Consider the following 15673-nt stretch of genomic DNA (forward strand, 5'->3'; position numbering starts at 1 on the left):
CGAAGAAAATTCCGACTCTTTTTCCGGTGCACGAGAATGCGGTCGCGGGATTATATCGTGGGTCGGCTCATTACTTCTGATGGCCGGAAAAAATACGACGGACCCCGCCGGAGTAAGCGAGTTCGAACGGGTCGGGTCAGGATTGATCGGGAACCACCCATATAACTAATAACCAGGTTCAAGTTTTATCGGGTCACGAAAATATCACCACTAAAGGTGTTGGTTGGCGGAACCGCACGCCGAGCGTCCATCGTGCGCGCGATCGATGCTCGGCGTGAGTTTGTTATGCATCTACCACTTTTCATATATATATATATATATATATATATATATATATATATATATATATATATATATATATATATATATATATATATATATATATATATAGAGAGAGAGAGAGAGAGAGAGAGAGAGAGAGAGAGAGAGAGAGAGATAATACTCAGGTTGGGTCGGGTACCTGTCCAAAAAGCTGAGTCAGAATCAGGTACCCAAAAAAATTTCATGGCCCAAACCACACCTGAATATTGCTCGGGTCTAAACTTTTCATGACCATACCCGAGAATTCAGGTTCGGGTCGAGAATCTGATACAAACCGACCCGTTGACAGCTAGTAATCATCGCAGCCCTAAATTCCTAAAATGTACACATTCTTGAAAATGGACAGAAGAGGATCACACGTGCATGGCCATAGACTCGTAGTTTACAGTTTGACTCGCCGCTATCACGGATCGGCCAGGAAGCCTATTTGGATCTGAACTTTTGATGGCCCAATTTGGATTCGTTTTAAACGTGAAATTGGAGAATAAAAATGAAGTTATGCACTTAGCCGGTCGGATTCAGGTTGGATGTAAGCATCATGGGATACGATACGCTATCTGATGGAGAAACGCTATATCAAACTCGGATCTCTTATTTACATGTACATTTATGTTCGGCATATCAGGTGATCTTTACGATGGGTCGGCTTAAGGTTTTCAAGTTGAAAGAGGTCGAGAGTTCGATACCTGTGGGCAGGGAAAAGATATTCAAGAAGTTTTACACTGTAAACACTGACTCAGGTCCTAGGTAAATGTGGCAACCCAATCATGCATGCCACCATGCAAAGGCTTGGTTTAATCCATGTGTTTGGTCAATCCACCTTCGCAACAATAGCAGGAAGTAGCCAGTACAGTAGGGAAGTAAATGGGTCATATTTGGGTCGGATGTAACCCATACCAGATCTGAGTAATTAGATATTGGCTAATCAGATTCTGGTGGAAAAGGATAGTTTCATATCCGACTAATTACATATTCAGATTCAAATATCCATCAAAATTAGACATTCCTCAAATTCTGTTGTAACATCCTAAGCCAAATCGCAATCCAGTTATTAATTTTTTGAATTTATAACCCAAAGAAAAGAAAATGCACCCGGTGGAAAGAGCAGGTCGTACTGGCTCAGCATATCAAACCTACGATTGTCAGCATAATACTAAGAGGCTAGGACCCCTGCCCCCAGGGCCTAAGCTACGCATCAATTCAATTTACTAATTGGATTTGATTTCATTTACTGAATCTGACTAATAAAAGTCCCAATTGGGGTCGGACATCAGATAACATCCAATCCGTTGACATCCCTAGAAGTAGGCCAAGCAGCCCAAGAGAATTGTTCTTAATGGCAAGAATGTTTAATTGGAAATGTTTTCCCGTCTTAAGCTTTTGTTTGAACTTATCTGAAAAATAAAACCAAATTCCTAGTAGTAGTAGTAAAACTAAGCTTTTATCTGAACACTGTATGGGAAAAAGTTTTCCTTCAGAACGCAATAAAATATAGGCAGTTCACACACACACACACACACACACAGAGAGAGAGAGAGAGAGAGAGAGAGAGATGTCATGCCACAACCTTCGCCATTCCATATGCAGCAATGGCACCAATTAGTGTAGTTTGCAGGGCACTCTTGATGGGCTGGTCCCCTGTGAATCGGCCTTTCACATAACCAAACAGGAGCAAACCAATAAGGGTAACAGTCACTGATACTATCATGGTCCTTGCGGCTACATGGATGAACATATAAGGGCTGAGGGGAACCAGGCCACCTATTGCATAAGCTATGGCAATTGTCAATGCACTCTCTATTGCCCTCCTTGGCTCTGGCTTCTCAAGACCCAGTTCAAACCTGCATTTCATTTTTAGTAGGAAGTTAAAATGTTTTAGTACTATAAGATAGATGTGCTGCATGCACTTTTTCCATAAGAACTATTAATTACAGCATATACATACATCAATATGTGGAAACTGAAAGAGTAACTAAATGTGTTCTTACTTCATCATGAAATCAACCCAAGCTTGAGGTCTCTTTCTAAGAGCTGCTACCACAGAGCCATACTCATGTGGTTCCAGCCCATACTGAGCAAATATCTCTGCAACCTCTGTGACAAACATAAGATCATATAAGATGCAACTTTAGGAAGCGCGTTTTCTGAAGCGCAATTACGAAACCAGAATATCTAGAAACAGCTAAAATTATACTATCGATAAAAACTGAAAACAGCAGGAAATAGCAATTAAAAAAATCATCCATGACATGTTTCTTATAAAACCCGTCAGACATCCATCTCTAATATATTTATTGGTGAAAGATCTTCTCATAGATTACTAATTTCAATAAACTTCCTATTTGTGAATATAGATACATAGAATCAATGCTCAAATACATTGTAAAAGATTGAAATGAAAAATATAAACCCCAAAAATGGACATGAATGGATGCTATGGAGTACCCAGGTTGCATCCTGCTATATCAAACACAAACTGTTCTTTTTAACTCAGATTGATATCAAGAAGCATCTATAGTGGAGAAGTCCATATGAGAGGCCAAATAAGGCAATTTCAGCGGAGTAACATGGCAGACTAAGGGGCCGTTTGAACAGTGTCCTAAGACGCCATAACTATTCCATAAGCTATGATGTAAATAATTGATTCCAGGAAATGATACGCTAGATATTCATTGTCTGCAGGCTGTCTTTTTTTTTTAAAATTTGTCAGCTAAGATAGATTATGATTAAAAGCAGCTCTTTGTAATTCAAAGGGTCAATGAATTCCTCCAAGCTAGTGATGGTGTTCATAGAAACCATAACCGAAATGTAAAAGCAAAAAATATATACCGGGCCATGGATGAGATGAGCGTTGGCGCATGTGCACAGTATTCTCCTCGGCTTATCGAAGCCTATGATGTGCCCAGATTGTCAAGTCAATGGTGAGAACCTAAATGAGTAAAAAGGACACCTTGGTGGCACTCATCAAGCAACCATGCCTCAATTTATAGTGGAAGGAGAATGGGGGTTACCTACATGGCATTCATGCACGTGAACCCTTCACATGCCATATTGAATGTGATTCACGTAACCCCCTCCCCACTAAAGCCTTCGTTAGTGTCTTGTATCAAATCGGGTCATATTTAGAGTTGGACCCAATCTGAAATGTCCAACATTCTCTCATTTGACCTATTGACGCACAAAGACACAAAATTGAGGTTCATACCATTATCACGACTTAATTTTTTATGTGGCTTCACATGCTATCTGATATCACAAGAATGAATCATATGAGTCATAAAAATGAATACCTCTTTATGAAATGTCATATTTTTATGCACTATAATATAATTCATTTTCAGTGCTTCAGCATGTTAAGATTACCTTTATGAATAAGTTAGTCTCTAACCCATTCTATTGGTTTTTTAATATTGTTATTCTACTATTCTCTCTACTCAAATGAGAGATCCTTTCACTATAAGAAAAACGTTATTTAGCGACGAAAATTTGCGACGAGAATAATCTGTCGCAAAGTTGCGATGAATTAGCGAGAGAACACTATCCGTCCCTAAAATTGAAATTAGTTGCGAAATTTGTGATGGAAAAATTCTGTCACAAAGGCCATCACAAATTTGCGACGGATTAGCAATGAAAGAATTCTGTCTCACATTCTGTCGCTACTTCGCGACACCATTTTTTTCATCGCTACTCCGTCACAAATTTGCGACGGCGTTTGCGATAGAATTTGGCTGTCGCTAATCCGTCGCTAAATTTCCCGTAAAACCCTAATGCGAGCCCCCTTTCTTTTTTCTTTCTGTTTCATTCACCGCTTTCTCTCGCCTTCTCTTCTCCCCCTTCCGACGACTGCCTCCCTCTCAGGTCACACCGACTGACGCTCATCCCCTTCCAGGTACACTCTTTCCCCTCTTCTCTTTTTCTTCTTCTGTTGCCAGAAGGCCGGCAGGATGCCGTCGCCCCCTGCCGCGCCTCTCTCTTCTCCTCCTCTCCCCCGTCTTTTGGTTCTTCTCCCCCTCTTCCCTCTCTTTGTTGTCTCGATGGGAGGCCGACAGGAGGTCGATGGCCCCTGTCGTGCCCTTCTTCTTCCCCCCCTTTTTTCTGTTGGCTCGCCGAGAGGCCGATAGGAGGCCCACGACCCCTGCCGCACCCTCCTCTATCTCTTTGGGCTCGTCGGGAGGTCGGTAGGAGGTCGACAGCCCCCTACCGCATCGTGCCTCTCCCTATGTTATGTCGTTGGGTGGTCGGCAGGAGGCCGATGACCCCCTGTCGCGCCCTCCCACTCCCTCTGTTATGTTGCTGGGAGGACGGCAGGAGGCCGACAGCCCCTGTCGCACCCTCTGTGCCCGTTGGAGGGCCGGCAGGTGGCCGATGCCCCCCCCCCTCCCCCTTGTTCTCTCTCTCTCTATTGTGGTTTGTTGGATAGCCAACAGGGGGCTGGTGGCCCCTAGGACACCCTCCCCCTTCTGTTGGTTATCAGAGGGTTGATGGGAGGTCGACAATTCCCCTGTCACGCCTCCTCACTCTCTCTGTGTGCAGGAAGGGTCTGGCAGGTGGCCCCGTGCCGCCCCTCCCCCTCTCCTTTGGGCCCTCCCTGCTCCCCGCTCTCTCTCTCTCTCTCTCTCTCTCTCTCTCTCTCTCTCTCTCTCTCTCTCTCTCTTTATTTCGATGGGATCGGGCTCGACCAAGTAGCCGAGCCCACCTCCCTCTCGGTCGAGGTTGGGGCCGGGCTCGGCCTGGCAACTGACCCACGTCGGTGACCTTGTCGTCTCCTGTTCTAGTAGCCTCGCTCCACAACCGACCCGCGATCGTATATAAATGTGCTTTGCAGGTACGTAGCTGAGCTAATTGTGCGATGCTTGGTGCTAAGCATCGCATGCGGCTAAAAATGCAATGTTAAAAGAAATAAGAAAAAAATGCAAAGCTAATAACATGCAAATCGGGTAAATACCCGTGGTGAGTAAGTGATCCAAGCACATCACAGGTTATTTATTTTCTTGGATGCAATACTTTTTTGTTCACACACTCACTTAGTTGTGGGTATCTAAGACTGCTTTGATGGAGTTCGGAGATCATGCTGATCATGATTTTAATGTATGAAAATAGAAATGCTCTTATTTTTTAAGTTTGAGTTCATGCTAGTCATGGTAGTAGTTAGCGGGATATTGGAGTGTATTTGTTGCAAGTACACATTTGACATTATTTTGATATGAATGATTTGAATGTATTGCAATGTTTGATGTGACTGTATTTATGCTTGCATGAAGTTATTTTCAATTTGATTATGTCTTTCATGTGAAATTGTATCATGAAAACATGCTTCAAATGAATGTATCGTGTTATGAATGGGTTTACACACGAAAATGAATGATAAGTTATCAATGCTTCAAACATGCTTCAAATGAATGGTTTTGCACATGAAAATATTAAGTTATCAATGCATGCATCATAGTTCTTGTGATTGAATGACATCACACACACACACACATATATATATATATATATATATATATATATATATATATATATATATGTGTGTGTGTGTGTGTGTGTGTGTGTGTGTGATATATATATATCAAATCATTATATCCACTATGAATACATGATAAATTAGATATTTTTTTCATCATAGCATTCTTACGATTCTCTTTTAACTGGTTAGGATAGTATCTATAACATATATCGCCCAAAATGGCTACAAACCGTGAATGGATGTACTAGAGGATAGTTGACAATGAGATATCGCTTGAATATATGGATGGTGTTGACAGTTTTATTGAATTTGCAATGGCAAGTGTCAGTATAGTGGATCCCACAGGTCGGATCAGGTACTCTTGCACGATGTGTAAGAACAATCGATTTGTAGAACCTCATGACATTAGACATCACATATATAAGAAGGGTTTTGTGAGTGATTATCAGAATTGGATGTTTCATTGTGAAAAATTTTGGAATAATTTTGACGCATGGGTGGATGTGGTGCACGATAATCCATATATAAATTTGATATTTAATGTCGCAGGACCAGAACTGGGTTCTTCTATGGGTCCTAGTGATGTACCAACTGGGTAGAGGAAGAAACAACAAACGATACAGCTAGTAGATTTTATGATTTACTTAGAGATGCTGATGAGCCATTTTGGAATGGTTGCGAGAGTCACACTATCTTGTATGCAGTTCTTTAACTAATGAATTTAAAGTCCGAGTATAATTTAAGCCAATCATGTTTTGATCGGTTGTGCTCTATTGTGAAGAATATGTTGCCCAAAGATGAGAAATTGCCATAAAATTTCTATCGTGCGAAGGTTATGGTCAACACTTTAGTTATGGGGTATCAAAAGATAGATGCTTGTCCAAATCACTGCATGTTATATTTCAAAAATCAAGAAAATAACGGATCATGTTCGTCTTGTGGGCATCCTCGGTTCAAGCCAAAGATAAGAGGCAATGGTAGTACAAGGTCAAAAGAAGTGTCATACAAGTCGCTCTGCTACTTTCCCCTCACTCTTAGATTGCAATGATTGTATGTGTCTTCGAGGACAGCTAAACACATGCGATGGCATGCAAATAAAGTTTGACATAATGAAGACAAGATCATGCATCATGTTGACGCGGAAGCTTGGTAGCACTTTGATCGTACTCATCAAACCTTCGCAATGGAATGATAAATGTTAGGTTAGGTTTATGTACAGATGGATTTAATCCATTTGAGGGTAGATCAACTCCATACTCGTGTTGGCCAGTATTTGTCAACCCATACAACCTTCCTTCAAACTTGTGTATGAAGCGTCAAAATCTTTTCTTGTCTCTATTAATCCTTGGTCAGACCTCTCCGGGCCAAAATCTTGATGTATATTTACGGTCATTAATTGATGAACTGAAAATATTGTGGGAGGACGGTGTTCTCACGTATGATGCTCAAAAAAAATAAAACTTCAATATGAATGTTGTTGTTCTATGGACAATCAGTGACTTCCCTGCATATGGTATGTTATCTGGTTGGAGCACACATGGGAGATTGGTATGTCCGTACTGCATGAAGGATACAAAATCTTTTAGATTGACGCATGGAAGGAAGTCGTATTGGTTTGATTGTCACCGTCGATTTCTACCCAGCGGCCATCTGTTTCGATGACAAAGTAATGTGTTTCGAGCAAGCACAACTGAAATAGAAGGTCCACCTACAAGGTTTTCTGGCATAAAGATTTTAAGTCGATTGCGATACTTTTCATTTGGACTGATAGATGCCCGTAGTCCAACGTCTTTCCTTGGATTTGGAAAGGATCACAATTGGACAAAGAAATCTATATTTTGGGAATTGCCATATTGGTTGACCTTATTGATACGACATAATTTGAATGTGATGCATGTGAAGAAAAATGTGTTTGATAACGTGTTCAATACGGTAATGAATGTCAAAGAAAAAACGAAGGATAATCTGAAGGCACGTATGGATTTAAAAGTAATATATAAAAGACCAGAATTAAAACTCAAAGAGTACAATGGCAAAGTACTGAAACTAAAGGCAAGGTACATGCTTAGACCGGATCAAGTTTAGAACACATATAAGCATGATTTCATCACTATGAAAGTTTTTTGACTGCCTTATAACACATATATGCATGATTTCATCACTATGAAAGTTTTTGACAACCTTTGAACACATATATGCATGCTTGAAACACTATGAGAGTTTTTTGACAATATTAGAACACATATAAGCATGATTTCATCACTATGAAAGTTTTTGACAACCTTAGAACACAAATATGCATGCTTGAAGCACTATGAGAGTTTTTTGACAACATTAGAACACATATAAGCATGATTTCATCACTATGAAAGTTTTTGACTGCCTTATAACACATATATGCATGATTAAATCACTATGAAAGTTTTTTTACAACATTAGAACACATATAAGCATAATTTCATCACTATGAAAGTTTTTTAAATGCCTTATAACACATATATAAGCATGATTTCATCACTGTGAAATTGTTTGACCGCCTTAGAACACATATATGCATGCTTGAATCACTATGAAAGTTTTTTGACAACCTTAGAACACATATATGCATAATTGAATCACTATGAGAGTTTTTTGACAACATTAGAACACACATAAGCATGATTGTGATACAGAAGACATTTATTTGACAGCCTTATAACATATATATGCATGCTTGAATCATTATGATATTTTTTTGACAACCTTAGAACACATATCTGCATGATTGAATCACTATAAATTTTTTTATGTCAGCCTTATAACACATATTTGAATTTTGTTAATGTCCTCCACTTTATTGCTAGCTAGTCTATGTGTAATTCATTCATGTTACTTTGATTGCCTTAAATTATGTGTATTGCATATAAATTATTTCATTATATTTTGTTTATTAATACTAACCTTTTTTTTCTCTTGTAAGATGTTGGAGATAATCAACGTAGAGGAGCTAATTGAGGCATAGATGAAGGTCAGATCGAGACAATGAAGAAGATGATGCTCAGAATCTTGGCGATGATTAGATTCATGTATTGAATTTATTGTACCTTCTTGTTGTTTCAAAAAAAATTCTTTGTAAATGTTCACTTGTAAATAATTAAAACTTGGCGAGGATTATAGTGGATCGATAAATTGTTTCAACTGCTTTGTATATGTATTTTTTATGTGTACTTTATTTTTTATACACGGGATATATAAATTGTACAACGAGAAATTTTTTCTCGATATTTATATTTTAAACAATTTTTTTTTAAAATTTTTATTTTTTATGATGGATTAGCGACGGATAATATCTGTCACTAATTAGTATTGGCCTCTAAATTTAGCGACAGATTAGGGACAGATATTTATCCATCGCAAAACTGAATCGGCCAATGTTTTATAATGAATTGTAATTCATCGCTACAATAGCGATGTAATTAGCGATGGATGTATATCTGTCGCAAAACCAAATCTTTGTGGATTAGCGTCAACCCCGCGATGGATCAAAGCATTTGCTAATCCATCATAAATTAGCGATGGAAGTAGTGATAGATATGTTCCATCGCTAATTAGCGACTAGGAAATTGCAATGAAAGTTACCCGTCGCTAGTCCGTCGCTAAACTTTTAGCGACGGATTATGCCCATCGCAAATTCATAAATTTCTTGTAGTGTTTATGCAGAATCAATAATACACAAAGTCATAGAGAATCAATTTAATTTCACAAATGTGATCACATATAATTATACTGTATTATCATCCTTTTTATATGTTAGGAATATAATCTCGGTGTTGGCCCTTTAGTAAGGAGATCCACAGTCATTTTCTTCATATTGATTGTATCAATACACACTAGATGATTTTCAGTCATTTATTTAACAATAAAGTACTTTAACTTCATATGTCGATACGAGGTTGAGTTATTGTTGTTATTCGAGAAGGACACAGTAGCTTCATTATCACAAACGATCTTTAGTGGTCTTTCAATAGAGTCAACAATCCCAAGGCCCACAATGAAGTTTCTTATCCAAATAGCCTGAGTCTCGTACAGAGTAATGAATTTCACCTCCATAGTATGAGTAGCAGTTGTAAACTGCTTTTCGCTTCTCTATGAAACGATATCACTTGCCAATAGAAAGATGTATCCAGTAGTAAACTTTCTATTGTCGAGACATCCTCCCAAATCCGCATCAAAGTATTTAATGACTTAGGTGGTCAACCTTTCTGTAGGTCAACATATAATTTTTTGTTCTTTGAAAATAGCATATGACCTTCTTCATTGTCTTTCAGTGCACAATGCATGTATTTGATTGATATTTACCAAGCATTCCCACAACAAAAATGATATTTGGTCATATGCAGGTCTCTGCGTACTGCAAACTCCCAACCGTCGAAGCATATGAGTCAATTGTCATCTGAGTCTTTTTATTATCATCCTGAGGGCAGTTCTTTAGGCTCAATTTTATTCCTTTTTACTATGGGTGCCGATCCAAGAGAACAATTCTTCATCCCATATCTTTTAAGAACATTAAAGATATAGAATTTCTGAGAGAGGCTAAAGACACCCTTAGTTCTATCACGACGGATCTCAATTCCAAGGACATATGCAGTCTCATCCATGTCCTTCATGTCAAAATGAGAGGAAAGAAAATCTTTTGTTTCATGTAGTATGCTCAAATCATTAATTGCAAGAAGAATATCATCAACATATAAAATCAAAATTATGAACTTACGCCCACTAGACTTAAGGTATATGCATTGATCAACAATATTGTTTTTAGTGAATCCAAAGTTCAAAATTACTTGATTGAACTTTTTATATCACTGGTGGAAGGCTTGTTTAAGTCCATGAATTGACTCTTTTAATTTACAAAGTAAATGATTTGAGTCATCTACACTAAAATTAGGTTGTTGCATATATACCTCTTCTACAAGATCCTCATTCAGGAAAGTAGTTTTTGCATTCATTTGATATAACTCTAAATCAAAATGACCTACGAGGACCATGATTATCCTCAATGATTTCTTATTTGAGACAAGAGAAAAAGTCTCATTATAATCAATGCCCTTCATTTGTATGAAACTCTTTACAATGACCCTAGCCTTGACCTCTCCAATTGCCCTTTGAAGTTTGTCTTGGTCTTAAAGTCACACTTACAACCAACAAGTCATACTCCATCAGGTCGAGGTACAAGATCCCATATTTCTCTTTTTTCATGGCATTGATCCAACGTGTCGATCTTTCACTTTTAATGGTTTCTGCAAAAGAGATGGGATCATCATCAATGTCTATGAAATCATTGGGCTCTTATAAAGTCATCACATAATCTGGATAGATAGCAGATTTTATAATCCTCGTAGACCTCTATATAAGTGCTAGAGGTGGTTCAAAATGAACTTCTGCATCCTGTTGTTGTTGTATATCCTCATCAACAACTTGTTCTATTTGGGATTAATGTTCATTGATCGGATTTTACCTGGCATCATCCAAATGGACAATGATAATAAAGTAGGTCTTTTTCCTTCGTAGGTATGAAACCTGAATCTTGTATTTTCTTAAATTCGATACTTTGAGATGCATCTACCCCAATAGAACTATTTTTAAGAAATCTTACTTTATTTATTTTCACTATTTGTAGTGTATGAGATGGACAATAAAACCTAAAGCCCTTTATCTTTTTAGATAACTAATGAAAAATCCACTAGTTGTCCTACGATTAATGGCTTTTATATGTAAGTTATATAATTTAGTTTCAATCAAACTATTTTTTTTAAGTATACAATTTCTTTTTTTAGCTACATCATTCTGGTAGGCACTATCAGGAATGGTATATTGAGGTACAATACCTTCTTCTTTTAGAAACCGTGCTAATAGCCCTTCTTTTTGTCCCATCACAATGAAACAACCATAATATTCACTACCTCTATCAGACCTAACTACTTTAATAACTTCACCAATTTATTTATCTACTTCTTTCTTGAAGTTCTTAAAAACCTGAAAGACTTCAATTTTTTTAAATAATAAGTAGAGATACATATATCGTGAGTAATCGTGTATAAAGGTAATAAAATATTTTTCACTCGTGTAACACGGAGAAAAAAAACTGCAAACATCTGTATGCACGATTTTCAATTTTTCATTATTATGTTTGACATTTTTCTTATATGTGTTAGACTGCTTAACCTTTATGTAATTAACACAAGGTTCTATATCTGTGAAATCAAGAGATCTAAGAATTTTTTCTTTCACAAATCTTTGGACTCTCTCTTTCGAGATGTGTATTAACCTTCGATGCCAAAGTAAATATGATTGATTCTCCTTTATACTACATTTATTGTCAATCATTGTGTTTTCAAATGAATGAGATTCTCGAATTTGAAAGTTGGTTTTCAAACGATACAAACTATCATACACATATGCAGAACCAACAAGAATAAATTTTTTAACAATAATAAGCTTGGAGTTTTTAAATTTAAAAGCAAAATCAAACTTATCAAGTTTTAAAATTGAAATAAGGTTTCAACTATAGGATGAAACATAAAATGTATCGACCAAATCTAAAATAAATCATAACTCCAACATAACTCTATAGGTCCTAACGTTCTTGACATGTGAACTCATCTTATTTCCTAATAAGATATTTTTTTCATGCTCTGTTGGTTCCCTTTTGTTAAGAAATGCCTGCAAAGAGTTGTAAATGTGCACCATAATACCATAATCAATCTACCAACTATGCAATAGAACATGAATCAAATTACACTCATGAGAAACGAAAGACTTATTTTCTTTATTCTCGAGCAATTTTGTATGCTTCAGGCAGTCCACCTTATGTTCGTTCTTCTCGCAGAAGAAATACTTCATACAAGAACTTTCTGTCTGAGAGTTTGAACTCTCTCCGAAGGTTTTTTTTCTTCTTCTTCTTGAAGGAACTTTTCTTTACCCTCGACCTATGTTTTTCCTAATAAGAGATAATATGTGCACTTGGCATCCTTTCACTCTTCAGTCTTTCTTCCTCTTCAACACACTTGGTCAAGAGGTCATTAAAAGTTTTCTCATCATTATGTGTATTGTAGGAGATCTTGAAGGGTCCATATTCACTAAGCAACGAGGTCAAAATCAGATGAACAAAAAAGGAGTGAAATGACAAACTTTATGTCATTAAGCTGAGATGCAATATTTCTCATTTCCAAGATGTGTTGTCAGATGTGATTCTCACCAGAATATTTTATAGACACCAACTTGGACAAAAATGTACTAGGCCTACCCTTATTATAACTGACTAATTGGCCCTCAATGGCTCCAAGAAATTTCTTTACTGTCCTACAGTGAGGGATGACACCTTAAATGTTCTTAGTCGCTCTAGATTGCAAAAGCAACATGCTAAGTGTATTTGAGCGCTCCCACTTCTCAGAGATAGCCTTCTGTTCGGTTATACTCTGCTTTATAAGAGCAAGAGGTTCGTCAATCCTAAGGGTCAAATCTAGGTCTATATAACCGAGAGTGAATAATATTATTTCTTTCTAATCTGAGAAATGAGATCTATCTAACATGGGGATGTTACTAGAACAAACAATGATGAAAGAACCTGATACAACAAGAAACAAAAAAAAAGACATTATAGTTGTTCAAACGAGACTCATGTTGAAAAGGTAAAAACTGAGACCCTTTATTATTTACCTCTTCTGAGATAAACATAATTGAGTTATTATTGTTCCACTTTAGTGGAAACGATAATACTCATAGTTGTTTCGTCTCCTCAATTCATAAGGAATTGACTTTAATTGGTGAAACTAGCAGATCATGTAACCAAATGTAATTATACACTGTACCTTTGAATACAAACATGCTTCATGAACTGGTATATACATCTACTATTACACTCTATGTGAATTTGGAACACAATGACCTACCTTTGGGTATAATCATTATTTTATAAAATCACACAATCATAATACTGAATCTTAGCACGGTCCAAAGAATCCTCAATCAACATAACTCAGATACTTTGGTAATTGCATGCGTTAGTCAATCAAGATTTTTTACTGAAAACATATTCGTAATATGAAGCAAGCCCATGCACACATGACAATGCATGTATATTCATGACAAAATATGTATTATATCATTAAAAATACAAATTCATGCTTCAACTTAATTATATGCATAAATAAATTTTGATGAAAACACATCACAGATGTCATGAATTTAGGACACACATAAGCCATGCTTTCTTAACAATAAATATGTATAAAGCACGAAAAAATAACAAAAATATGCTCTTGTGGGTAAAACTCGGGGTCCTCAAGCTGGAACTGATCTAAAAAATGCTCTAAACTGGTCTTAAACGACCCCGAACCGGTCATCCAAGGGCCTAAACCGGTTTTTGAACAGTCGAACTGGTCTGAAACATGTACAAAAGCTTATAAACCCCTAAAATCGAATAAAAAAATTATATTCCTTCATAGATTTATGAAAACAAGATTTCTACAGTAAAAAACTGATAGGAAACAGTCAAAAATAGCCATGAACCAGTCCTGAAATGCTCTGTATCGATCACAGAACCGGTTCAGTTTTAAATGGGTTTAAATAGTACATGGACCTTATTTCGGACCTGATCCAATTAAATATGGATTTGAATCCAGTTCTAATAGATCCCTCTAGTCCAAATCCTGTCTGGATCCAAACCCATATATGATGGGGTCCTGAGTTGGATCCAACGATCTGAACCCGATCCAGTCCAAATAGGATCTGGGCTATCGATCCAGTCCAGACCTAGACCCGATCCATGATGGATCTAGGTCAGATTTGGATCCTAGGTCCAATCTCTCTGGATCAGACCCAAACCTAGAACTCAAATGGGTCTGGGTTCGAGTTCTTACCCGATCCACCCGGACCATAACGGATCCAGTTCATGGATTGGGCCCACCCCGGGAGACAATACCGATCTGATCCACTCGGATCCTTGGATCCGGGTCTAGATTGGTTCCATAAAGAGTGGCGACAACCCGATCCAACCAGAACCATTTGGGTTCGGTTTCGGATTGAGACAGACCTGGGTCGAAATACCCGGTTCGCTCGCTATTAAACCACACAAACACCGGATGGCGTTCAGTTTATGAAAAAAATGATGGCTTTCGATTTCTTAAAAACTGAAAGCCACACCGGCTGGCCATTAAACCTCCACCCCCGTTGCAGATGACGACCACCGACACCGGCGAGTCTTCTGGTGGTGGCAACGCCCTGCCCCGCCCAGTGACAGCCACCTTCCGCCGTCCATGGCATGTGCCGAAGGTAAGACATTTTTTTTGTTTTATGTAAGCAGCCTCAGTTGGCTGCCATCGCCACTGGCAGTCGAGGGTCACTGCAACCGTCGTTCGTCGGCAGCTGCAACTACGAAGGGCAGCCTGCCTTATTGGGAAACCACGTTCCTTGTGGCCTGCGACCACCGAAACCAATACCACCACCGATGGTCGCCTCCTATGGCCGGTCCCGGATGCCATCGGCGAATGGCCTCTCGTCGATGCCCTAGGCCGACGGGCAGTGGCTGTGCTGGTGGTTTTTTGTTATGCGTCTACCACCCCCATTGAACCGGCTGTTAGGTGTAAGAAAGAAGGGAGAGAAATTCAAAGAAGAAATGGGTTGTTTAGAGATAGAGGTCTTGATGAGGTGAAATAGTCCCATATTGCTTTTGCTTGAGTTTTCTGAGAGCTTTATAAGAAATTAGTGAACTCATACACTTGTTCCTGAGAACAAGGGAGTGGGATGACCACCACACACACGCGCGCGCGCGCCCGCCCGCCGTGCCGAGCCGAGCCGGGTTCGGGTTCGGGTAATTGGCCATTTAGGGCCATATCCAATCAAGACAAG

The 15673-nt window shown here is 38.3% G+C and overlaps 1 pseudogene; it reads right to left on the bottom strand.

The window, feature by feature from the left end:
• Window positions 1–1863: 1863 nt before the first annotated feature.
• LOC149841324 (vacuolar iron transporter 1 pseudogene) lies at window positions 1864–15306 on the bottom strand (annotated as a pseudogene).
• Between the last annotated feature and the right edge of the window lie 367 nt (window positions 15307–15673).

The sequence above is a fragment of the Nuphar pumila genome, chromosome 4 (genome assembly GCF_984573655.1).
Source record: "Nuphar pumila chromosome 4, dmNupPumi1.hap1.1, whole genome shotgun sequence".
Lineage (NCBI taxonomy): Eukaryota > Viridiplantae > Streptophyta > Magnoliopsida > Nymphaeales > Nymphaeaceae > Nuphar > Nuphar pumila.